The 26,364-nt window shown below is 38.2% G+C and overlaps 1 long non-coding RNA gene across 1 annotated transcript in view; it reads left to right on the forward strand.

Annotated features, from left to right (window-relative positions):
- The first annotated feature begins 4,316 nt into the window (after nucleotides 1-4,316).
- Nucleotides 4,317-26,364, forward strand: part of LOC144365302 (uncharacterized) — a 28,905-nt gene continuing 6,857 nt past the window's right edge. Inside the window, exons 1-2 of the long non-coding RNA XR_013423614.1 lie at nucleotides 4,317-4,423; nucleotides 25,859-25,961. This is a non-coding gene — a long non-coding RNA (uncharacterized LOC144365302). The remainder of the gene's footprint in view (nucleotides 4,424-25,858; nucleotides 25,962-26,364) is intronic.

Raw genomic sequence — 26,364 nt, forward strand, 5'->3', positions numbered from 1 at the left:
GGGACTTTTCATTGGCATGAGTGATTCTGTACAAGTTTTATATGGGATGAAAGTATAGAGGGATGTTGGAGGTGAGAAAATCAGTTTGGAGGCCACTGGAGTGGTTCTGATGAGGGACATTATGGACATACATAATTATACTGGAAGTAACAGGAAAGATAGGAAGTTATTATAAATCAAAATAAGGAGAAGGTGCTTAAAAATGATTGGAGAGATAAAGTAAGACATAAGGTTTAATCAGAGATTTAGCCTATGTGTTAATTTCTAAATCAGAGAAATAAGATTTTTTTTTCTTTTTAAATATTTATTCTTAAGTTTTAGTTGGACCAAATATCCTTACTTTACATTTATGTGGTGCTGAGGATCGAACCCAGGGCCTCTCGTGCATGCTAGGTGAGCACTCTACCACTGAGCCATAACCCCAGCCCCCAAATAAGACTTTAATAATATATATAGAGGAATAACTCATTTATGAGAAAAAGACATAGATAGCTGGTAGGGTTATAAACTATATAACTATGTGACCGTGCATAGATTATTTATTTGCTCTATGGCTCAGTTTTCTTATCGGGAAAATGAAGAAAATGGTAGTCCATACTAGGAATATTTTAGGTTTTGAAAGCAATAATGCCACATTATTTACTTAGAGCACCACGTGGCATATGGAAAGTACTCACTAATTACCAGCTATTATTATTATCATCACCATCATCATAATAAATATTAAACTGAAGCCCTAGTAGCATATACAGTGAAGGCATGAAGGGGAAAGTTCAAATATATAACAGGTTCAACAACAATTGTGACTAGTGCCATGTTAGATTGGGTATTAGACTTGGGTGTTGAAATTGTGTCAGAGAGTGACTGAGATCATTTAGGGAGAAATGGAGGTACATGGAAGAAAAAAGGACCAGACAAAGAGCCCTTGGAGAAGAATATAGGGCACCCCCTCCCAACACACACACACACACATAAGGAACTGTAGTTATTCAGATGATGCCCTTTTAGGAAGGCCAGAGCTCATTAGTATATAAGGATGCAGAGAAGTGGATGGGGACAGTGGCTGGATAATTGGGAGCAGTGAGAGGGAGGTTGCAGGACTCGGCAGGGGCAGCAATCATATTTCAAGGAGTCTGGGGTTGGCCAGGTGCTGAAGATATGGAAGTAGTGATTACTGCTGGTCTTTGAATAACTGTGGTGGGGCAGGAGAAGCTGGGAGAGCAGGGTGGAGAAAGGGAATTTTGAGGTTCCCTCTTAAGGAAACTGAAGCCGAAGAGGGAAGAATAGTATCTATCTCCTCCACAGCACCCATTTGTACTTCTTCTACCTTTTAATTCAGTTCAACGCCGAATTTCTGTTCTGGGCCAATCACTGTTCTTGAGACTGAGTGTTTTTCTTATAAGTCATTTGCTTATTCAGCTTTTTTTTTTTTTTTTTGTCTACAATTTTCCTTGGTTCCATTAAGCTTTTTTTTGCTGCATCCGACTTTTTAATTTTTTAAAAAAATTTTTTTAGTTGTAGTTGGACACAATACCTTTATTTTTATTTAATTATTTATATGTAGTGCTGAGGATCCAACCCAGGCCGCTGAGTCCCAACCCCAAACGTTGCATCCGACTTTCTTACCTTTTAAAAACATCTCTTCTCTGGCTTTTTGAACACATTGTGATGTAATAAGAAAAAAAATTAAGATGGAATTTGGAAACTTTTTCTTCTATAAAAATACTGTTCTCTTGCTTCCTTCTCATTGATCCATGGCCTTTGATAAGGGAAGAATAAAATGAAAAATGTCCGGTCACTAGAAACAGACAACATCATAAATCATCAAACTTTTATTTACTCATTTTTCATTCACTGAAAAATTATTGAGCACTTTTGATGTGCAAGAGTGAAGTACGCTGGCTTGGTTTTCAGTGTTCTATCATCTCCAATGCAGTATACAGACCTGCAAGCCATTCACTTTTATATACTCTTTTCCCCTTCTCACTATCTAGAGCTGCTAAGATGAAAGAACCTAAAAATTACTCATACTAAGGTGTGAGTGATAACATCTTGAATGCATAACCCATCTCAGCAGCATTTTGATGTCAAAATGGATAGAATCCATAAGCAAGAACAACAAAGCCAAGACAGTATTTTCAGATGTTCTTGGATATCAGGAGATGGATTTCTATGAAAGAGGAGAAGTCGTCTGACACCCTGAAGGCGTACTGTGCATTCAGAGCCAGGCCTTTCCAGTTGTCAGGACTTTGTGGTGGGTAACTTAAATCCCACTGTGCAGCTTGGCCCTACTTGATGTGTACAAATTGAATGAATTGTTCAGGCGTCGCTGGGTGACCTCTACTGCATGCTTCCTGTGCAGCATGTAAATGAGAGCCAGAGGAGGCCTTGTGAAGAGATGGTAAGAGAAATAGATCACTAGCACACCAGGGGGTCATAAGGAAAGGTACCAACTTTGCTCATATATTTAACTTCTCTTTCTCCTTATGTGTGTGTGTGTGTGTGTGTGTGTGTGTGTGTGTGTGTGTATGTGTGTGTGTGTGTGTTGCAGAGGGGGGTCTTTTATCTTAACCCCTCACAGAAGCCTTCTCTGTGTCCTGCCATGTTATTAAGTGACCATCCATTCTCCTTCTCTCGGCCACTCTGAACCTATCCTTAGCAATAACCACATGGTACACCTTTAAACATTTCCTTATCTACCTTCACCACTCAGTTCTTTCACATTCCATATTTATAATAAGAAGGTGCTGGAGCCACATGATTTTAAAATGTATTTATTTTGTATTTTAATTTATTTTAAAATTTTAAGACTACATTAGGAAAAGGAGACTTTAATAATTGCCATTAGTGTGGTAGCGTGGATTCTATATCATTGCGCTAATTGTGTGGAAAGAATGTGCTTACATCCCAAAGGTCACGATCAATTCTACAAACATTAGAGGATTTTAACAGGATGGAAGAATTCTTCAAAAGCTATTTATTTGTGAGCTTTAAAAAAATTAAAGAAATCTAGAATAAAAGGAAACTTCTTACAGAGATTTTGTAGGATCTGCAGGCCCAGCAGCAAATTTCTTGTTAGCCCACAATTAACATAGTGGTTAAATGTAAAAGTTGCTAAGGGGCCAATGAGTATGACAGGTACTTGGTCACTGAAGAAGTTTCTGGAAATTCTGGCAAGAGGTGAACTTATTAAATGAATTGCAAAGCATTCTTAGTTGTATTGACCCAATGACTGTGTAGTCAGCTCTGCAGACAGTGGCTAAGTTTAAAATGAATGTGACACCTAATGCAGCTCCTTGAATAATTTGATACAAATGATAAAAGAAAAATCTTTGATAATTTAAATATAATGCAACTTTTGTTGCAATGGTATGTATTAGACTTGCTCCTTAGTTTCAAGAGCAAAAATAAACCGACTTTGCCCTCTGATTTATAACACTTACAAATTCTGAAACCATAAACTTGTGAAGACTTCACTATGAGTTTTATAGTCTCATCTTAAAAGAGGTAGGGTCTCCAAGAATTTAATCTCAGGTCATGTACAGCAAATTACTTCCCAGATTTGCTCCCACTCTTCATGTGCTTCAGCATCTGAGGAGACTGGCTTAATATTGGCTAGGTATTGTCTTGACAGTCACTCAGTATTCTCTCCCCACCTTTTCTTAAATGATAGCAATAATTTTAAAACTTCTGCTTCTTCGTTTAAAATAATTTACTTCTTTGCTCATCTTTTATTCATCTGCTACTCATTTAATTTTGCCTTCTGGCATAATGTATACTCTTTACTTTTCTTGAAGATCTACTACTTATAGGCAAAAATGTCCTTTTCATGGTGACTTATTAACAGATGTGGTAGAATGCATGAAGGGTGGTTAAAAAAAAAATACCCTCAAAAAGCATTCCCTCTAAAAACTGGAACAAGACAGGAAAGCCCTTGTTCAGCACTTCTGTTTAACATAGTTCTTGAAACTCTAGCCAGAGTAATTAGACAGACAAAAGAAATTAAAGGGATACAGATAGGAAAAGAAGAACTCACACTATCACTATTTGCCTGTGAATATAGTAGTCTGTACAAGACCACGTGTTATGGTTTCTATGTGAGGTGTCCCCCAAAAGCTCATGTATGAGACAATGTAAGAACATTTAAAGGTGAAATGATTGGGTTATGAGAGCCTTAACCCAATCAGTGAATTAATTCCCTGATAGGGATTAACTGTGGTAACTGAAGGTGGATAGGATGTGGCTGGAAGAGGCAGGTCACTGGGGGCGTGACTTTGGGGTCTATATTTGGTGAGCTGAGCTGAGTCCCTCTATCTGCTTCCTGATCATCATGTGAGCTGCTTCCACAGGCCACACTCTTCCACCCTGTTCTTCCGCCTCGATGAATGGAGCCGGTTGTCTAAGGACTGAGACCTCTGAAACGGTGAGCCTTGAAATAAATTTTTCCTTCCCTAAAATTGTGCTGGTCATAGCAGTGAAAAAGTTCACTAAAATCCCATGTAAGGGATGATTAGTTCAAGCAGATAAAAAGTGAGATGGGCTGAGCTACAATTACCACCTACAGTATGATAGAGGAGCATGCTTTGATGAAATATTCAAATATCACAATGTGTCACCAAACCTACATGCATTCCTAGCAATTTAATGAATGAACAAAAGTTTAGTTGATTGTTTACATAAGGTAGTGCCAGCATACAGGGAAAGAGATGGATGTATTTTGTTCTCTGGAAATCATTTAAAAATAGGATGTTGATTTATTTCCTTGGGATAATTTCATTCAGTCTACTTAATCTTTGCTAGATAAATTAGATCTGCTTTCGCCTCAGCTACTTGAAAAATTGAAATTAAAGTTCAACTTTATGGTCTACACAAGGACAGTTGCTAGTATCCAATTACATTTTCATGATGAAAACACAGGTGCCATGTATAATCCTACCCAGAAACAAGAGTTACAGCCACACAGGGCTTCTCATGTGCTTTGGGGCATTTGGCAGACTTCTGGTTAATGCTATATACCTATAATTTTGGTGCAGTTGAGGCTAGCCCTTAACACTGCATTTTAATTGGGCACAAATTAAAATGATGCAGTAATTAAATCAAGGAAACTCCAAGGCTACTTGCTCTGGGCTCCTGAAGTTAATGGGAAACCTGCCAAACTTTCTGGCTGGTTAAAGTGTAAGAGGGTCGTAAAGATTCCCAGACCAGTGTGTTTCAAAGGAGGCAATTTTTAAAAACAACTTTAAAGGTCTCTTGAGGGTCTTGATTGGGTATACTTCTTAGGCTCCTTATAATAGAAATCTTTCGTGCTGGATAAAGAAAATGAATTTAATTGGGGAGAAAATGTTTTACAGGTGGCTTCCCTGTTTTAAGTCCCCAGAGATGGGAACAGGTGGATTGAACACTCCCTGCCTCAGTGGTGCTCTGATGGGGCCCCGAGGGAAACTTGGGGACCCCGAAACAGACCATAATTAAATTCCTTAATTAAATTACAGGCCATAAGATGCAGCTTTTCCCTACAGTTTCCATAATGGGAGTGAAGAGTACTTGGAGAAAAGCCTGTTAGAGAATGAGGAGGAAGACAGTTTGGAAGAGGATTTGGGTGAAGACAGACTTTTGAGATGTTGGCACAAGGTTAGGAAAAGAAAGGAGAGCATTTCTGACACAGGAGAGACCCAAGATAGGTGGACACTCCTTTTGTTGATGGGAACTCCTTACTAGGATCTGTTTGTTTTTACAAATCTTTTGACTTTTAGGCATTCACTTGTACACACTACACACTTAAAAGATTTATTGAATTGAGTTATAAATAATAAAAATAGAATTGCTGATTTTAGAAAGAGGATATTCCTTAGGCAAGACTGGCCTCCAGGGAAGCCTTCTTTAGGGATGAGGCTTCAGGCACATAATGGGAGCAAACTGAGCCCAAGGAATCCTGGTCACTGGGTGGGCTAGCTACCTGAGACAGCCTTTAGGGTACCTGCTTGGGCTAACCAAAATGGGCACAATTTCCTGGTATAGTGAAGACACTGGGAATTTTTTTTTTTTTACTCCAATCATTCTTGCCTTTTGTCTAGATATTTTTTATCTTCATTTATGTCGGGCACTGCCAACTTCTTACGGACACCTTCATTCACATACCAGGAAGGTTTAACAGTTCACAATCAGGTCAAAATAATTTGATAGCAACAGCAATGAGCCCCAAGATACAGAAGGACACAATTCCATCAATATTTAGAAATAATTTTCACTGTGCAAAAATAGCTCGGCAAAATTCTGCAGAGAAATCCCGCTGGATTGCTCCATCAAGCTGCACATCTGGTACTTCCTCGAAAAGATGAACAGGCAGTAGCAGCAGCGTCCATTACCTCTCTCCTCCAACCCAGCTGTGGATCAGGAAGTTGACTTAACGCCAAGAGCTCTCAGGGAGACTTGGACGAGCTGCCTCTTCATGTCCATGGCCAGGATGAGAAGTCCCTTGGGAACTTGGCTCCTTCCGGTATCTGCCACCTGCATATATCCTTAAGAGGCTCCCTCTGGTTTATAGCATAAGTATTTCCAGTGATGTTGTCCAGACCGTAGCATTTACCCTGGACAATTCTAACTTGAGTCATGCTTCCAATTTGGAAACCAATAAGTTATTTACATGGTTCTTGATGAGTAGTAACGTGATACAGTAATGTTTCTTGCAGTGAGGATACATGAGAATAAAATTCTGAACCTTCTAACCATCTGTAATAGGTAATTCAAGTGCCTGACTTCTCAGTAATCCAATTATCAAGGCTTCTTTTTTGTTTTTGCTGCTGTTAAAATGGTTCTGAAGGTGCAAGATTCCTCACAGATGTTAATTTCTTTGATTCTTCCTTAATTAAATTACTGGCACCAAATGATACTGGTCAATAGTCTTTTATTTTTTTGTTCCTGAAAAGTTCTGTTGGTCAATAAAACATCACTTTGAGTCCAGTTTAATCTGTGGTGTATAGGAATTACTAATTTAGCAAGTGCAGTTAAGGAAAGCCCTAAGCTAAAGATTTATATAGAGGAAAAAATGTAATCAAGTATATATCTGCCTTGACCCTTTATTTATTTTTGTTTCTTTTTAATCCAGTTTTTTTTAAGTGATTTAAATAGTTGTAGTTGGACTTTTGAAGTCCTTAAGGAGAGGTTAGAAGTGAGGAATTTGATTCAATTTTTTTTTCTTGAGAGGATAAAAAGAAAAATTTCAACAACAACAACAAAAACAATTAAAAAGAAATCATCACAGCATAAATTTAATCATAATGTTACCTATGCAAATCAAAGTATTACATATTTATCACTTTCTGGAAAATGATTTGCTTGGACTCATTTATTGTGTTTACAAAAGCATTGCTACCATGATAATTCATGTTTATGGTTAAATTTAAATGTCACTGTGTTAAGAAATTATAAAAGGTATGCAAAAATATGTTCAGAGAGATTCACTGCAAAGTTGCTAATGAAAAGCAAAAGGTAGGAAATCATCTTCTATCAAAAAAAGATGGTCAAATTTAAAATGCATCTGTATAATAGAGTGTCATGGAGTTGATTGTGTATAGCATAAAAATAAGCTCTACAGCCTTGTGAAGAAGTCACACCTAGGCATGCATGTATTTGTAGAGAAGTCTGAACCTTGGAATACAGAGTGGATGGAGAAGTGTTGGTAGGGATGGAGAAGGATGAAAAGTTCCGTTCTAGAATATTCTAGCAGAAGATCCAAAACCAACTGCATCTCTCAGAACAGGAATCCTCTAGGGTGCAGATCAATAAGGCTTATTCCAATGCATTTTTTTCCCTTGGCTCTGCAATTGAGGAATGTGAGTGGTCCCCTTTTGAGGTGTGCCATATTGGGTGTTGCCCACTGTTAGTTAAAATATAGAAATAGAAAATCTATCTTCTCAAAATAATGTAAAAATTTTCCATTCACTGAAGTATTTATTTTCACCAACACAGTTATATTTCTTAACTCAGAATGAATGGCCCTAATTAAGAAAGAAAGTTATTTTCAATTTTAAATATTTCTGTATGTACCTGTTGGGAGAGAAATCTCCACAAATCTTTTGCTTTTCTGCATGCCTGTGAGTGGAGATACAGACTGTTTGTCCCAAGTTTTCATTTAAATTGTGTTTGTATAGTAAATAGCCTTGGGATGTAGAGATTGTATTTTCTTTTAGGCAAAGGGCATGTTTGCTTCCCTTACAAAAGATTTGGTTTTCCTAAGCTTAGAAATCACCTTCAATATCATACTTCACTGTGTGTGAGCATCACTTGGCTGTCTTCAAAGCTAGGGATTGGTTAAAATGCTGATATTTTATCTATGGCTATTACTGTAATTGTTTTGTCTCTGATATAGGATTCTCATGCACCTACTAGAATCTATGAAATTTGCATATTATCTCCTTAGCTTGCACCCAGGTAAAATTCTAAACCTTTACAGTTATTCACTGTACCCTGTCATGTTTCTAAGTTACAAATGACTCATTAGGACACCTACATATTTTTGTGGAAATAAGAAGGGCTTATGTAATCATGGGATTTAGTGATTTTTTTGACACTTCTTAAAATAAGCGATTTTCCTATAGTTGATTACAAACTGGTTTAAGATACTTATCAGAACATAAAACACCTTTAAAATAAATCAAGAAAAATGTCTTTTAAAAGTTATTTTGATTATAATGACTGATAATTTACTAAATTGTTCTCTGAAAAACCGAAAGAAACAAAGACTCTATGTTGGTCACGTTCCCCAAGGGAGATCTTACCAGGGAATTCAAAAGCAATTTAAACAGAAAGAATAGAGAACATGGTCCATAGCTATGACTAAGTTATACTTCATTTTTTTATTGATTAGAAAAAAATGACAGAAGAATGCATTACAATTCTTAGGACACATATATACCACAACTTTTCATATCTCTGTATATAAAGTATAAGAAATGTTTTATAGAAATGATTTCCCAATAAATAATCCATTTTCATTAATAGTGTTTCCCAAAGAATAGTTGAGGTATGCTTATAGGTTTGGTTAGTAGCCTCATTTTCTTCCTAAATTTTATATAACTTTTAGAAATCATTTTTTCTGATTTCATATAATGCAGAATAAATACATTTCAACTTGTTGCTTATATCTGCTGTACTCAAGAACTCTGCATCCCAGATTTAATACAGAAGGAAGCTGCCATGAAAACAGTTCAGGGGAAGGAATGGTGGAAACAAGGAAACTTTTATCTGAACAGAGATGTAGGTAAGACTTCAACAAATAGGATGTGGAAAAAATCCACTAGACATATGAAGGCATAGAAATAAAGCTGCAAGTATTATCATGGAAATGATGACGAATGTGTGATAACTGGAGCATGTAGGGCTCTGGCGATATGTCCAGCTTGAATGATGTCCAGGTCATGACTACTTAGGAAATGTTTACTCTCAGAAGATATTGGAAGTAAAGGGAGTAGTAGTCATCACCAAGAGAGTGTGTATGGTAATAAATGAGCTCATAGGTGAAGTCAGAGGAATGTCTTCAAAATAGAAGAAAGAGATGATCCAGGAGACTGGGGAGACCCAACTACAGATTCAGGTCAAGTGCCCAGGTACAGGTAGCCTGGAGAAACAGTGCTGTGTGACCTCAGGCAAATGCTTTCCTCTTCCTGGGTCTCACTTATTCCCCTATCTCAAGGGGAATGGATCTCTGAGAACATCAAGGTCCCTTTCATCTTTAAATCCCTAATTTTTTTCTTCCCATGGGTAATGAGTAAGGAATCTGAGACAAGATCACTGATTGGTCAATATATTAAGGATTATAGTGGAGCCAAGACAGTAGGCATCAGGAACCTGTGCCTTCATGCTAAATCTTTTTGTCTCTGAGGTTAGTCCAATGATCTCATGTTGACACAGGCAAAGTCTCAGATATATTCAACAATTAAATTTTGGTACAGACTTTGACAACACTAGCTATTTTGACATACTAAAAATATCACAGCACAATCTTTGTACTTTTTAAAAATGATTGAAGTTCATTTTATTTGTGTCACATTATCTCTTGAATGTGTGTTAAAAGCAGCAGTAGCATTGGTACTAATGGAATTTCTATTAATAGATTCAATAGGAGAAGTGACTATTGGATAAATGTAATATAGTGTAAGAAATCTTATTTGTATCCAACCCCAATCCATTAATTAATGTGTTTGAGAGTAAAGGTAATAGACTGTAGAATTTCAAGTTTGCTTTGATAGATGAAACATTTGCTGGAATGGCTTTAAAAAATTCAGACCCTCTGTCTGTGTGCCAGGCAGAATCTTTCACATTATAAAAACAAAGTTCATGCCAAACTGTTTTATTCCTGGAAGTCAAGCAAACTTAAAATCCAAAAATAAAGATATCTTAATCAAGAGGGAAGTATAGCCTAGTTAAGTCTGTTTTTTCGAGATGACCTAATATTTTTTATCCAAGTAGTTTTTTTTTTCATACCCTAGTAGTTTGAGGTCTAGGGTTATATATTTATCAATAGTTAATTAATTGTATATATGCTATGTCTCTGGAAAATAACTGCTATAACTGAAAGGAAGCATTTGCCCTTTAACAGACTACTTTTGGGGAGGAAACATATGCACTGAGGGTTGGCTCTGAGCCAGTCACTAAAGTACATGCTTCATAAACATCTGAATTAGTCCTTACAGAACCCTTCGGAAAAGGCAGCACCTTTTCCTATGAAGAAATTAAGGGTTGAAATGTTAAGCACCAAGTCACTGAAGAGTCAAATGTAAATATCCTTTCCTTTGACTCAAAGATAAAGGTTCCCTTTTCAAGGAGTAGCTTCTGAACTTTGCATAAGTAAGCTTCAAGTGACTTCTGATGGGAATGGTCAAAAGAAGAGCTCTCCTGTTGGCATGGCTATAGATGGGTCACTGGATGGGGGATTACTGGACCAGGCTCTCCATTTCTGTTAGGTCTGCTTCCTAATTTAACAGGGAAGACTCACACTCCTCCTATGTGAAAGGTCATAGACTTCCCATGAAGGTGTCTTGTGATTCTCATTTTTTTCCTCTTTGTATCTTGAATTTACTTGGCAATCTCAAGTGCTAGCAATGTTTTTTGATTAAGATGGTTATTAGAGGGCTGGGTTGTGGCTTAGCAGTAGAGCGCTCGCCTAGCACGTGGGAGGCTCTGGGTTTGATCCTCAACACCAGCACAAAAGTAAATAAAATAAATGTAACATGTCCAATTATAACTAAAAAAATTATTTTAAAAAAGATGATTATTAGAGGATTCTATTTTTACTTTTCATTCATTCATTTTTTTACTAATTTTGAAATTCCAATATGTTGGCTGAATATATAGGCAATACATATATATATATATATATATATATATATATATAAATATATAATATATATATATGTGTGTGTGTGTGTGTGTGTGTGTGTGTTATATAACACATATATAGTGTTAAGAATATCCACTCAGTTTTACAGTTTTAGTTCATTGACTTGATTATTTGAAAGTTGTTTATCAGATATTCCAGTTCTGCAGTTAGACATATATGAAGATAAAGTACAGCTTCCTCAAAACCTTTGTTGTTCATTGCTTGCTTGGGTGACATGTAAGTGTGAGCCTCGTTGTTTGTGTCAGCAAATTTCCATGAAACTGTTTAAATTTTTTTTTTAATCTATAGTGACTATTGGATTTTCATGCATTTAGATTTCTTGGTGCCAAGGTTGAGAATCTTTGCAATTTTTGTAGAGATTAGTGAAATAAGAATTGCAAATGTGGAAAATGTTACCAGTTTAAATTAGAAATAGTAAAGCCTGCTTTCCCCAGGGGTAGAATGATGAGATTTTGGTAGTCAATCTTGAACAGTTTTTTTCAGGAGAGGAAAAACTAAAAACACAGATGAGGCATAATTAGCTGACACAGGAATGTCTACTTTTCCATGTTTAATAAAAATAACAACATTTTTGATGGTCCAAATAGGTTCATAATTAGCATTTGAAGCCATTGTGTTCTGCAGAGTGGTTTATTTGATGGACCAGAGATAAGCCACCAGAAGTTGATGTGTGACTGAAATGCCAGTCATACCTGCAGGGATGGAATTCTTTCCTCATGTAAACTGTTAAGGAATTCCTAACCAGTCTATGAATTTATGTTACCTCGCCCAATGTCTCTGAGAAATTTTATTTCAAAGTCTTTTTAGTAGCTGTTAGTCTATTTCTATGTCTTCTTTTCTCAATCCCTCTCTTATTTCCCTACCTTTCTAGCAAGTGACCTCTTTTTCAGTTTCACTTTTGCTTGAATTTCTCTCACCCTATCATTTGTCTGAAATGGAAACTCTTGACTGCAGGGCCAACATTTTTCTTCAGTTAATATGTAATCCTCTTTATTGATGTGGCTTGTATTCACTTTCCTATAACTGCCTTCTCCAAACAGAGAAGCAGCCAAAGAATCTGCATAATGTTCTTCTTTTTCCAATGAGAGCCTCTTTCACCAAGTCAGGGATTTGGTTACTTCAACAACATGTGGTTGGCTACCACACTCAACAGAGAACTGTCCCTGCTTGAAGAACATGCCACTGTGGGTCTTCCCTCCTTTCCCCAACATTCTTTTCTTTCTTTCTCTTCCTTCCTTCCTTCCTTCCTTCCTTCCTTCCTTCCTTCCTTCCTTCCTTCCTTCCTTCCTTCCTTCCTTCCTTCCTCCCTCCCTCCCTCCCTCCCTCCCTTCCTTCCTTCCTTTCTTCCTTCCTCTCTCTCTGTCTCTCTCTCTCTTCCCCACCTCCCTCTCCCTGTCTCTCTCTCATTTTTTCCTTCTTTCCATTCTTCATTTCTTTTCTTATGAAAAAATATGCCAGGGTTAATTCCTCAAGTAATTCAAAAGGCCAAACAAACTGTGTTAGCATTATGAGTTAGATAATTTTAAGCAGCAGTTATTTTAATTATGTGTTAATTTGCACTAATCATTCAAATGATATTATCTGCTAACTACCACTTTGACTTATGTAGGAGAGGCACTGTCTAACGTTGAATTCTGAGTAAACAGATTAGTGAGAAGTAAGAATTATTTCTAAAATTCTAAAGTTTTCATTAGTCAATTTGGGCAGAGTTTAGATGCAGTTTCCTTATTTAAAGCCTGCATTCACCTCTCTGTGATCAAACTCTGTTGAAACTGGAAGTTTTATGTGAGACCCATCTACCCCAAAGATGGGTTCATGGTCTTCACAGTCTTCTCCAACTCCAACTACCTTGGAAGAGATTTCTAAAGTAGGCAATCATAGACTGAATTTGATAGGTGCAGTGTCTAGAAGGTACATTTACTCTCTAAATGGCAAAATATAATGAAGATAACTTGGGTAGACCACTTCAACTGAACAGCTGTTAAAGGAGAAATCAAGAAAGAGCTTTTCATAAATGCATGTATGGAGACATGTCACTTAGCTTTCATTGCTGTGATAAATACCTGAGATAAACAACTTAAGATGATGCAAGATTTATTTTGACTCATGATTTCAGAGACTTCAGTCCATGATTTGCTAGTTCCATTGATTTGGGATTCAGGTGAAGCAGAATATCATGGCAGAAGAGTGTGGAAATGGAAAGATGCTCAGCTTGTGGCAGCTAGGACGCACAGACAGAATGGCCCTGATCAGGGAAAATATATAGTCCCCAAGGGGATGACCCCAAGGATTCACTGCCTTCAACTAGGCTCTACCTCCTATAGATTCTGTTACCTCAGAAATTATACAAATTATTAATACATCAAATGATTTAAATCACTGATGAGATTAAATCTCTTGTGGTCTAATCATTTCTAAAGTCCCCACCTCTGAACATTGCTACATTGGGAAATAAACCCTCAACACATGAGCCTTTGGGGAACTTTCCAGATCTAATCCATAACAGGAGATGAGAAGCACAAGCCTTCCACTTGGGATGGGAAGATGGGAGGGAAAAGGGAGGTTTAGTCTAGGTAGCAATGAAGGTAGAGAGAGCAGTTAGAAGATAAGTCATAGAGACATCTCAACAGGCAAATGTGTCAATCAATATTACATGCTGCAATGGTAGTATTTGATATATATTTGTTGAGTGAAGAGTCCATAGAGATTTTAGGCAAATAAAAATGCTTTCAAGAAAAGAACAGGCAGAATTCAATTTCAGATGCCCACACATAGAAAACTGCATGAATTCTAAGCTGTGTAGGAGGCTCATTGGCATATGTATTGCTAAGGCAAATACTTCATCTGGAGATGTCTATTTAAACTCATTAAAAAAGGAATCGGCAATATTGTCAGAGCACATGTAAATAAAGCCCATAATGAGGAGGTTGGATGGCATCACTCCTAGGAGAGTAGGAGGCATTCAGAGTTTGAGAAATGAGTCAGTTTCATGGAACACAGAATTGGTAATCGTCAGAGTATAAAGAAATCTGTACATCAAGAGGCGACATTCCACTGCTAGTACCTGACAGTAAAACAGGAGACTCTAGCAGATTGAGGCTTCCCCTCCTTTCCATCAGGTCTGTTCTAGCCTAGCAGTACCAGGCTTCTAATGGGCTTAATTCATTCTGGGGACTCATCGCAGGTCTACCTGAGGTTCAAGATAGTTGTATTGCTTTCAGATTTCTGGATGATGACTGCATGTTAGATTGAATAAAATGAAACAGATATCTTTCCTATATTTTGACTTGGAAGTAAATGGTGGTTAGAAAAGAGGGCAATTAGGAAACTATCACCTTGCTTCTGAGTGATTGCCAGCTTCAGAGAGCGTGCTTCACTGCTGAGGTACAGTATAGAGGGCAGCACCAATGTTAGCAGATGAGCCCATTGTTAAAATGTGTGCCACTTGTGGAAAAAAGCTTCTAAGATGATTACATTTACTGAATATTCTCTATATAAACTTGAATAAAGATCCCAAACACAAAACTCGAAAGTCCTTCTCAAATTATATCCTGTGGCACCCATGAATTACTCCTAAAAACAAAGGGTTATTAATAGATAGAACATACTGAGATCCCTTTCTTGGCATTCATTGATTTTTAACATCAGACATACATACATTCAAAACTCAAAGATGTGTTTCAGCACAGAGCCCCACTTAACTATGAATTCCCTTTGCACTTTAATTAGGAGAGCATTTTGTTTCAGTGGCCCCTCTAAGTGATACCTTTTGGATTGTCTATTGAGGTCTACTTCTCTCCATAGCCACCCCTGTTTCCAGCGCACACAACCATATCTTGATCCCCTAAAGTGCCCTCCTAACACCTATGCTTGTTCAATGGAACTAAGGAATTTGTTGACATGGCGAATCAGACAAGGGGGCAATGTTTACATTAAAGTATGTGCATGGACTGTACCTCCAAGCTGCTTCACCCTCTTCTGCTCCTTGTGTATTTCCAATAGGCTCGATTGATGAGATAGGTAAGAAAAGAGGAAGCAAACATTGACTTCTTGATAGTTGTTTGCCAAATATGTGTTATGCAATCACTCCTGGGTGCTTAGACTCAGCCCTGTCAGGTACTCTTCATGCACAAGATGGAGCTGACATATTGGCAAGCCCAACTCTGGGATCTGAGGTCTCTAGAGCTCTAGATTCTCAGTCCCCAGTTAGATGCTGCCTCCATTAGCTGCCACTGTGTAGAAATGCCTTGAACATGAGCTTCACCCTGTCTCCATTTGTCCCAAGGCTTTGTGGAACTTTCCTGCAGTCAAGGGGCTGCTGGTAAAAACTGCAGACATAGCTGCCACTGTAGAGATGAACCAGACTCCTGCAGCTTTGAAGAATATTTCCAATAAGATAATGGAGAAACTATAGCTGCAGACTGTCACGTTATTTTCTGACTCGGGGGAAAAGAGAAAGCTAAAAGGAGAGGAAGGGAAGCAGATATACAAAGAAGAAACAAAGATAAAGAGAGGATCCTGATGCCTAGTTCCAGATCCTTCTTGAAGGTACTTTCAGATCCTTAGGTTCCTAGGATACCCTAATACCTTTGCGGTATGTTGGTTTAAAAATATATATATACTACCTGATTTTTAGTGTATAGAACAATGGTCTTAAGCTAATGCAGCAGCAATTAACACTGTGGGGATCCAGTGCTTCCATTTATGGAAGTGACAACTCTTAAAAACTTTCAAGGAATGTAAGTGCCAAGTACTCACCTGGACCACCTACCCTTGTCTATTATTTTAGTCCTTAATATTATTCAAAATCCTGTTCAAAACTACCATGTTTCATCAATAGTGATCTATAAAACCCCTGAAATCAAAACATGAGGGTATAAAGGAAGTAAGACATGTGCGTTCTCAAAGGCAAGGAGCTCATACTTGAGATCAGATGGGGACTCCAAATTGAGGAATGAATAAAGTCAGAAGGAGAACATAATAAAAGGTCAAAATCCTAAGACGTCAGAGCTAGAATTCACTGCCTACTTTAAAAATCTTTCTGCACATTATTTTACCTAGTTGAGGGTGAAACTAATAACTTTTTTTTTAAGCAAATACTGTTAAGAATGTTAGACGTACAGTCACTGACTTTGCATCTCACTATTTCATGCAGGCACAACCCTTTACCAACCTGAGCTCTTTTATAGGAAATAAATGGCTGTTGATGCAGAAGGGATCTTTCTGGACAATGTTAGTTGCAGCCTCTGGCGTCAATCACTGCTGAGAGTGTAACAGACAAAGCAATTCAAACTGAGAAGCCACGGCACTAAATCAATCATTGCAGAGGGGATTAACTTCAGATGTAACATGCAGAGGAAAACAATCAAAAGCAAAAGGTTTTAGTAGTAAATAATAGAAATCTGAACGTGTTCATTTTTAAAAAATTATGTTACATTATTGTTATTGTGTCTCTAGCAAGGATCTGTGGGGATTAAACAAAATCTAGGGCAGATAAATATCATTTGATTCAAGACCTCATTCTATCTCTGTATATTAAATTTGCCAAAGTCGTTCAGATTACCCCAAAATGGCAGATAAAACAACAAGTCGATCAATTATCATTTTTCTTCTTCTTGGGAGCTCTCATACAGATGTAGTTAGTGTTTGAGGTAGGGGGAAACCTGGATACTTCTACTCATATATCTGCTGTCATGACTGAGAGGTGGGCACAGCTGGAGATCTTATATGAGAAACTGGCAGAAGCTTTGTGGCCTTCCCTAGCCCAGTCTTGGAAGTCACACAGTGTTCCTTTCACCTTACAATGTGCATAAAGTCACAAAGATTCATCAAAGTTAAGGGGAGGGGAAGGACATTCCATCTCTTAATGGGCAGGAGTGTCAGTGAATTTGCAGATGGGTTTTAAAATAATTACATTTTAAAATCATCATGACTCTACTGTGTAAGAAACACTCAGTTCCTGGAAAGACATTTTGGGAAAATATTTTCTGTATATTTCATGCCATTGTTTGACTATAAGTGAAGGTAATCAATGTTTTCAAATAAGTTGACCTCCATCTGGGGTTACAAAAAAAGATCTTTGGAATCATTTTAATTTTGCTTCAAACTGCCATTTCTCATCTTACTGGGTGCGTGAACAGGAGGAGCAAGTTACATAACTTTTTTGGGCCTCTGCTTTATTTGCATCAAAATAAGATAATTTTTAGGCATGTCAGGAGAACTAATAAAATAATCCAAATACAAGGTTTAGTACAATATGGGTTTTTTTTGGTTCTTTTTTTAGTTATATATGATAATAGAGTATAAATTGACTTATTTATACAAACATAGAGTACTTTTTATTCAAATTAGGATCCCATTCTTGTGGATGTGTGTGATGTAGAGATTCTGTGTGGTGTATTCATATATGTACATAGGAAATTGATGTTCGATGTCTTTCCTATTCCTATCCTCCCTCCCCCTTCATTCCCACTCTTGTTGTGTGTTAACATCTACATATCAGAGAACATTTGACCTTCCAAATAAAAATATGTGTCTTATAATACATGTTTAACTAAATAATAATACATCTCAATTTCAAGCACTGTATTTTCAAATCCTCACCTCCTAGCTTTCTTACCTGCTGTGAAGTACGTTGACTTCAAAACTTGATTCAACCAATGATTCTGCTACTTTTTACCTCTGTGTTTAAAATAGTGGTCCACTGATACCTGGGCACTGGAGGGGAAGGACAAGGACAGAAACAGGCTCATTTATTACCTTACATTCTTTATGGAAATCGTGCATTTTTAACATATACATTATATAATTCAAAAAGCAAATGAAAACAAACAACATTTTTAGTGACAAAATATTAGCCAAATTAATAAAATAAGAAATCCTATTTTGTAATCCTAATAGAGATTTCTAAATTTCAAGAAAAATAATTGATTTTATATTGATTTTGCCTAGTCTAAAGGCTATTCAAAGTATAATTTTATAACATTTGATTTTTCCCTTCTTCACTCAAAACCAATCATGCTTGCTTTTAAATTATTTACACATTAGCCTCAATTATCCTCAGCTAGCTCCATACCCTACTTCCAAGTAAATACAATTACAGAAAATAAGTCTTCTTAAAATTTCTATGCTTCCCTTAATAGATCGTCATTCCCTGTTAGATCGCCACAGATACGTAGTATAGATTTCCTATTAGGAAACTTTTATTACCCTGAAGAAAATAGGGACTGATCAATAAAATGATTAAAATTAGTCACTAGTGTTTTGCTTTGAGTATCTGCTTCTTTGTTCTTTGAATTTCAATCAACTCTTTGCTGACAACTGGATTGGCTGGCAAATCATTTGATTTCACATCAGGAAGAGCTGTCAGAGACACAGCAGATAAAGTGAAAGCCCTTCACTGTACCTCACCCATACCTGGACATGGAGGTAGAGACGCTGTCCCACCTGGATGTATGCATCTGAATGTCACAGAGAACTCTGTGGATGGGGTCTGTAAAAGCCCATTTGTTATACTAATAGGGTATTTGGAAAATAAAAGAAACATTACACTTAAAATAAAATGATTAAGAGCAGAGTGAGAGGAATCTAATGGGTAATTTTGGAGAGTTAAGAAACCCTGAACTAAAGATTGGGAACTATCTCTCACTGCTTTCTTTCAAAGAGGGTTATATGGAGGACCTCTTTAGACCTTTCTAGATAAACTATTCTGATTCAGGAATCCCCCCATTAATTTAAACTTATTCTTGCTTGCTTCTGACACTTGAAGAGCTTAGATTGATGTGATAGTTAATGTTGTCCTGGCCTTGAAAAGGGCCACTGCTTCTTCAAGAAATCCAGGGATCAAGCAGTGTTTGGGGCTGACCTTAGGCCAGGAGATGGGGAGGTAAATTTGCATGTTCTTCAGAAGGACATGGGTTAGGACAAGGCATAGTAAGTATGTGTCGGTCTGACACCCAATATTGGGTGACCTCTTTTACTGCCACTGCTGCTTCCTTAAGGAGTCCTCAGCATGGTAGCTACCTCTAGAGTCTCCAAAACTTGCCCAGAAGAACCCTTGTGCCTGCAGCAGCCCTGTACTTGCTGTGTCTTTGTCTTGAAGCCCTATGATGCAGTAGCTCCCATATCGCTCAGCATCCTAATTCAAAAGTGTTATCGTGGATGCTGACTCGTATCGACTAATTCCCCATCTGTTCTACAAGTGAGATTTCACCTTAGTATGATACCGGTAGACATGGTTGGTCTGTTTTTCTCACTATGGGGATTGCAAAAATCTCATATTGCTTCTTTAGAATCTCATTATTGCAGGAAATGGCCTAGACCTCCTGCCTGCCCTCCACAAGCCAGCAGGGGACGCTGTTTTGCTCACCTATATGTCAGGCCTTGGGGAGCCTCAGAACCATGTGAGTGTACAGGGATCAGAGCTCTTGCTTCTCAGACTTTTCTCTGTGAAAAGAAAGTGCCATACAGAATTTTACTTGTGGCATGAAGTACCTCCTAGCCTCACCAAGTCTCTCTCTTATCCTTTCTCTACAGATATGAAGGTTCCTGTTGTTTATTCACTTAACAATAATGAATGATAATCATTGAGAAAGAATCAGGCATCAGGCATTGAGGATACAGTGAGAAAACAGCAGGCCTTGTTGGGACCCTGCTTAGAGAAGGACAGAACATAGTTTGTGGTCAACTTTTCTAGCTGTGATAAGCCTATAGAAATCATATGTATAAAGTCTGATTTTTTTTTTCTAGCAGCTAGTAGAGAATTCTGGCAAGAAACTAGCTTTGGTTGGAGAGATGTTCTGAGACTTGTCAGGAGAGAGAATGAGCCTGTGGAGCCTGTGAGATCTGGTCTTGGTGAGGCACTGGAAGAAGAGACTGCTGTGTATGAGCTAAGTGGAAAGAGAGGAGGAGGAAAGCAGATCCTGGTGTCCTGCTGTAAGAAGGAATTTTTTTGAAAGGAGAAACATGCAGATGGGGGACCCAGGTGTGTGCCTGTGGGAGACCGTAGTGAGAAGGTGCTGATGAAGCTGTCCAGTCCTCACCTCAAAGCTGTGCAGGAATAATCTCCATGGACACAGCCAGAGGAGCGGACCTCACTTGGGGGATGCCTTTGCTGATTGGAGGCATGATGCCTGGTGGATGACAGAACCCAAAGGCCATTGAGACCAGGAACAGGCACCATTCTTTTGACTGAGATTGAGCAGTGGGCAGCTCAGCTGGTACCAACTCAGAGAATCACAGGCAGACAGTGATCTGCTCTCCAGTGCCCATAGGATCAAGGACCACTGCTCACCCTTAACTGCACAGTCAAGAAAGCATAAAATAGGGACCTTGGGTAGAGTACGTGCTGCCAAGGAAAGAGACCGAGAATAGAACCTGGTTGTGCATCTTTACAAAAACCCCAATGAGACACAAACAAGAGAATAAGATACATAGGTTTTGCTAGACTAATGATGCCCAGTTCCATCAACACCTTCCCAGCCTTCCCTACCAACACCCACAGCAGGAAATTAAGGTTTAAACACAGTCTTGGAATCACTAGGCAAGTTTCTGCTTGGAGGTTAGAGTTTCTGTAATTATCCCCAAATGCCTTCTGGACCGACAGACTGGTGGGAACCTTATTTACAGTGCCTGATTTGCTAATTCCCCCTTATAGACATGGTTTTGATTCCACTACCATGATCTATGAGCTTCCAGTCTGCATTTAGTTACTCTTTGTAGCCCCCTGCTCTATCCAGCACTGCCCTGGGACCCCAAAGCTCTGGTTCCTTTACCTGAGGAGTTTCTTCCCATGCTTTGCCAGTGTATCTCTAAGTAACTTAACTGTGCCCTTCCCTTCATGCTGTCTCCACTTCTTTCTCTCACAGTGCTGTGGGAACAAACTTCTGTTGGTCACTGGAGAATTCCTCCTGTCCCTCAAGCTCTGTGACCTCTGGTCTGCAGCCAAGGACTCCCAACACCCTGAGGAAGTATAAGTTTCTCTCTGTGTTGGGCTTCCTGGTCTCTAAGATGCAGAATTCTTGCCCTTCTACCATTCTCACTCCTCCCTCTGGCCCACTTTCTTGGTTTCTCTGAGTGGGTGAAGAATGCACAAGAGCACCTCTAAACTGAGCAGTACGTGGTGACCTTCCCAACTCCCCAACTTGCAGTGACTCTTGGCCTCAGGGCCTCTAATTACTACAACCTATTTGGGAAATTGAGGCAATGGGTATGGTCCAAAATGAGCACCAAGTTACAAGTTGCAGAGTTTTTGAGTTCCAGGCTCAGCCAGTCACACAAATGAGGGCCTTAGAAAACTTGTTCCTCTAAAGTGCAATAAAAGTGTAAAAGCACTAGCAAAAAAAAAAAAAAAGTCAAAATGAGCTTCCAAAACTTTAGAAATTACTCCTTATTAATTTAAGGGGTAATTATTTAGGGAAAATAGCTGAATCATAGTAAAAACAAGGTTTATAGTGTTTTAATTTGCCCTGTTCTTGTGTTCCTCTCCTGGTCTGCAGTAGCCTTAAAATTAACAAACAGACTTGCAGCTATGAAAACCAATAGCCTTGTAGTCACAGAAAAGGTAGAAACAATTTGAGGGCTCCCGGATGCCACATCTGTAGGAATTGCCACAATCTGAACTATCTGAAACACTACTGCGTGTTATGGATTGAATGTTGGTGTCCCCCTCAAATTCATATGTTGAAATCCAAACACCTGATGTGATGGTATTCGAAGATGAGAATTTGGGAAGTGATTAGGTCCAGAAGGCAAAGCCATTGTGAATGAGACCGGTGCCTTAGTCAGATTTTCAACACTGTGACAAAATACCTCATAAAATCAACTTGGAGGAGGAAAGGTTTACTGTGGCCCATGGTTTCAGAGGTGTCAGTCCATGGATTGTCAGTCCACTGCTTTTGGCCCAAGATGAGGAAGAACATCATGGTGAGAGGAAATGATGGGGGAAAGCTATGCAGCTCACTGGCAGCCAGGAAGTAGAAGGAGAAAGGTCAAAGAAGAGTTCAGGGGCCACACAAACTCTTCCAGGTCACACTTTGAGTGACTCACTTTCTCCAACAAGGCCTTATCTCCTACAGCTTTCCCCACCAGCCAATTATATCACCAAATGATAAATTCATCCATGAAAGAATACATTGATGAGGTCATAGCTTTCATGATACAATCACTTCCCCAAATCTTCACCCTGAACAGACACTTCATATCCAAACCATAAAACTGCCTTTGCAAAAATGACACCGGTAGAGCACCTTTCTTCCTTACGTGAGGTTGAAGGGAGAAGACAACTTTTAAAACTTTTCAAATTTGAAAGATATCATTAAGAGTAAAAAGACAGTCTCTAGAATGTGTGAAAATATTTGCAAGTCATATACCCAATAAGGGACTTGTATTCAGAATATATAAATAATAATTGCAGACTAACAATAAAAAAAAATCAAGTAACTCAATTGTAAAATGGTCAAAAGATTTGGACACATTTCTCCAAAGAAGATATACAAATGGCCTATAAACATGAAAAGATGTTCAACGTCATTAATCAATAGGGAAATACAAATCAAAACCACAATGAGATATCACTTCGCACCCGCTAGGATGGCTAGAATCCAGAAGACAGAAAATAACAAGTGCTGGCAACAATGTGGAGAAGTTGGAACACTTATACATTGCTGTCAGAATGCAATATGTTAGCGCCACTGTGGAAAAGAGCCTGGAAATTTCTCAAAATGTTGAACATAGATATTCATATTATTCAGAAATTTCATTCTTAGCATGTACCTAAGAGAACTAAAAACATATGTCCACTCAAAAAACTTGTCTGAATATTCATAGCAGCATTATTCACAATAGCCAAAAGGTAGAAGCAATCCAAATATCTGGCAAATAGTAACTGGAAAAACAAAATACAGACTATTTACACAATGGAATATTATTCATTGATAAAAAAGGAATGAAGTTCTGATAGATCCTATAATATTATTGAACCTGCAGCTTAATATTTAAAAGATTTGGGAAATAAGTCTTTAACATAAAAAATAACCCATCAATAAATGGGCAAAGGAACTGAACAGGAATTTCACAGAAGAAGAAATACAAATGCTCAAAAAAATGAAAAAATGTTCAACATCTCCAGCAATTAGAATAGTGCAAGTTAAAACTATGCTGAAATTTCATCTCACTCCAGTCAGAATGGCAATTATCAAGAATACAATAACAGTAAATGTCGGTGAGGATGTGGGGGAAAGGGTACACTCATACACTGCAGTGGCATTGCAAATTAGTGCAACCACTCTGGAAAGCAGTATGAAGATTCCTAAGAAAACATGGAATGGACCCACCATTTGACCCAGTTACCCCACTCCTCTGCATATACCCAAGGACTTAAAATCAGCATACTATAGTGATACAGCCACATCAGTGTTTATAGCAGCTCAATTCACAATAGCTACACTATGGAACCAACCTAGGTGCCCTTCAACAGGTGAATGGATAAAGAAAATGTATATATACACAATGGAATATTACTCAGCCATAAAGAGAAATAAAATTATGGCATTTGCCAGTAAATGGATGGAACTGGTGATTATCATGCTAAGTAAAATAAGCCAATTGCCCAAAACTGAGCTTCTCTCTGATATGCAGATGCTAATCACAACAAGTTGGTGGGGGACAGGGAAGAATAGAAATACTTTGGATTAGACAATGGGGAATGAAGGGAAGGGAGGGAGAATGGAAATAGGAAAAATAGTACAATGAATTATACATTACTTTCCTATGTTCATATATGAATACACGACTGATGTAATTCCACATTGTGTCCAACCAAAAGAATGGAAATTTGTACTCCATGTATGTATAATATGTGAAAATACACTCTACTATCATATATAAATACAAAGAACAAATAAAAAACAGTAAATCATGAAGCTCTTCACTTACATCCATACATAAAGTCCCAAATATGCAAATCCCTAGATAGAGAGGGTAGATGAATGTTTTTTAAGGGGAATGAAGAGTGACTGCTAAATGGGTATTGGGTTTCCTTTTGGGGTGATCAAAGTATTCAAAGGTTAGATTGCAATGATGAATGCATCATTCTGATTATACTAAAGATAACCAAGTTTTATATTTTAAAAGAGTCAATTTTATCATATGTGAAGAATATTTATATAGCTGTTATAAAAAAGAAGTCTATTAATGAATAACACTTAAAAAGGTGGATTGTTAAAGTTGCTATGCATTTTATGTAATTTATTTATAAGAAAAGATAAATATATTTGTAGAGAGTCTTCTTTATTCATTTTCTATGTATAAACTTCAAGTCCATTTTTAGGATGAACTGTCTCTCATGGGCTTGTACACAAACCTACCTGCCACCTGAAATCTTCCAGGTGGAATTCTATTTCCCAAATCTAAAGTCAGTCAAACTTCATTTTCTGAGGAGGTCAATGTGTACAGAGTGTGATGGTAAATATAAATCCTACTGAGAACAAGCATCTGTATTTCAGAGCCTGAGAAACAAACTGATTTGAAAAATGAAAGATTTATTCACAAATAGAGGGGTACGGTCGTCAATCTTTCTTTCTTTCTTTCAATTCTCAAATATTTATTTGACCACCTACATCTGTGAGGTTTAGTTTTTAAATTGGAGCTGGGAAAAAAAATTTCTGAGCAAAAACAAAAAATTCCTGCCCGTTCAAAGAGAAAACAAACAGTAAACCCATCAGTAGATTCTTAGCACAAGCTCAAGTATATTTTGGCTCCCAGTTTCAGAGATTCAGTCGACAGTGGGCCAACTTCATTGCCCTGGATCCAACATGAGGCAGAACGTCATGGCACAAGGGTCCAGTGGAGAAAAGCTGCTTAACCCATGGTGGCCAGGAACCAGAGAGAAGATAGGGGAAAGGAGAGGCGGTGAATATGAACTCTTCCAAGGCATGCCCCCAGTGACCTGCCCTACAAGCCATGCCTCACCTGCCTGTAGTTACCACCCAGTCAATCCATTCAAACTAGAATGGACTGATTAGGTGACAGCCCTGACAAACTATGGAACCAGCCTAGCTGCCCTTCATCAAGTGAATGGATAAAGACAATGTGGTACCTATGCACAACTGAATATTTCTCAGCCATAAAGAAAAAAAATGAAGTCTAACAGTTACTCTTTGAAGAGAGACCTAATTGAAGTGAGAGAGAGAATCAATGCAAACATATCTTTCTAAAGGGAGAAGATTGTGCTTTATGGTTTGGATGTGAGGTGTCTCCCCAGATCTCATGTGTGAGACAATGCAAGAAGGTTCACAGGAGAAATGATTGGGTCGTGGGTGTCTTAACCCAATCAGTGAGTCAATTACTTGATAGGGACTGAGTGGTAACTGATGTGGCTGGAGGAGGTAGGAATTGGGGGCGTGGCTTTGGGGTATATATTTGTATATGACAAGTGGACTTTCTCTGTTTCCTGATCACTAGGTGAGCTGCTTCTCTCCACCACACTCTACCACAGTAATGTTCAGCCTCACTTTGAGCCTCAAGGAATGGACCTGGCAGTCTGTGGACTGAGACCTCTGAAACTGTAAGCCTCCGGATCAACCTTTCCTCCTCTACCATGGTGCTGGTTGGGTCTCTTAGTCACAGCAGTGGGAAAAGCTGACTAAAGCAGTGTCCAAAGGCCCGAGGCACGAGGGTACTGGGAAAGTCTGCAACTGCGTTGTGGTTGCTGGAGCCCAGGGTTCAAAGGAGTGAATGGACAAGCCAAGATCAGAGAGGATCCAGAAAGAAGATGGTGTAAGGCCTTGTAAGATCTTTGAGTTTTATTCTAATGTCCATTGAGAAATAAAAAGCCAGGATTTTTAAAGTTATTTTTTTCAGCTCTGATGTTCATGAAATGAACCTAACATTGATTAGAAGATAAGTAGTCCCAAGTTTTCCAAATTTGTGATAAAATCTAATCTCCCATTTCTTGGGCACTTGCATAT

The sequence above is a fragment of the Ictidomys tridecemlineatus genome, chromosome 7 (genome assembly GCF_052094955.1).
Source record: "Ictidomys tridecemlineatus isolate mIctTri1 chromosome 7, mIctTri1.hap1, whole genome shotgun sequence".
In the NCBI taxonomy this organism is placed as follows: domain Eukaryota; kingdom Metazoa; phylum Chordata; class Mammalia; order Rodentia; family Sciuridae; genus Ictidomys; species Ictidomys tridecemlineatus.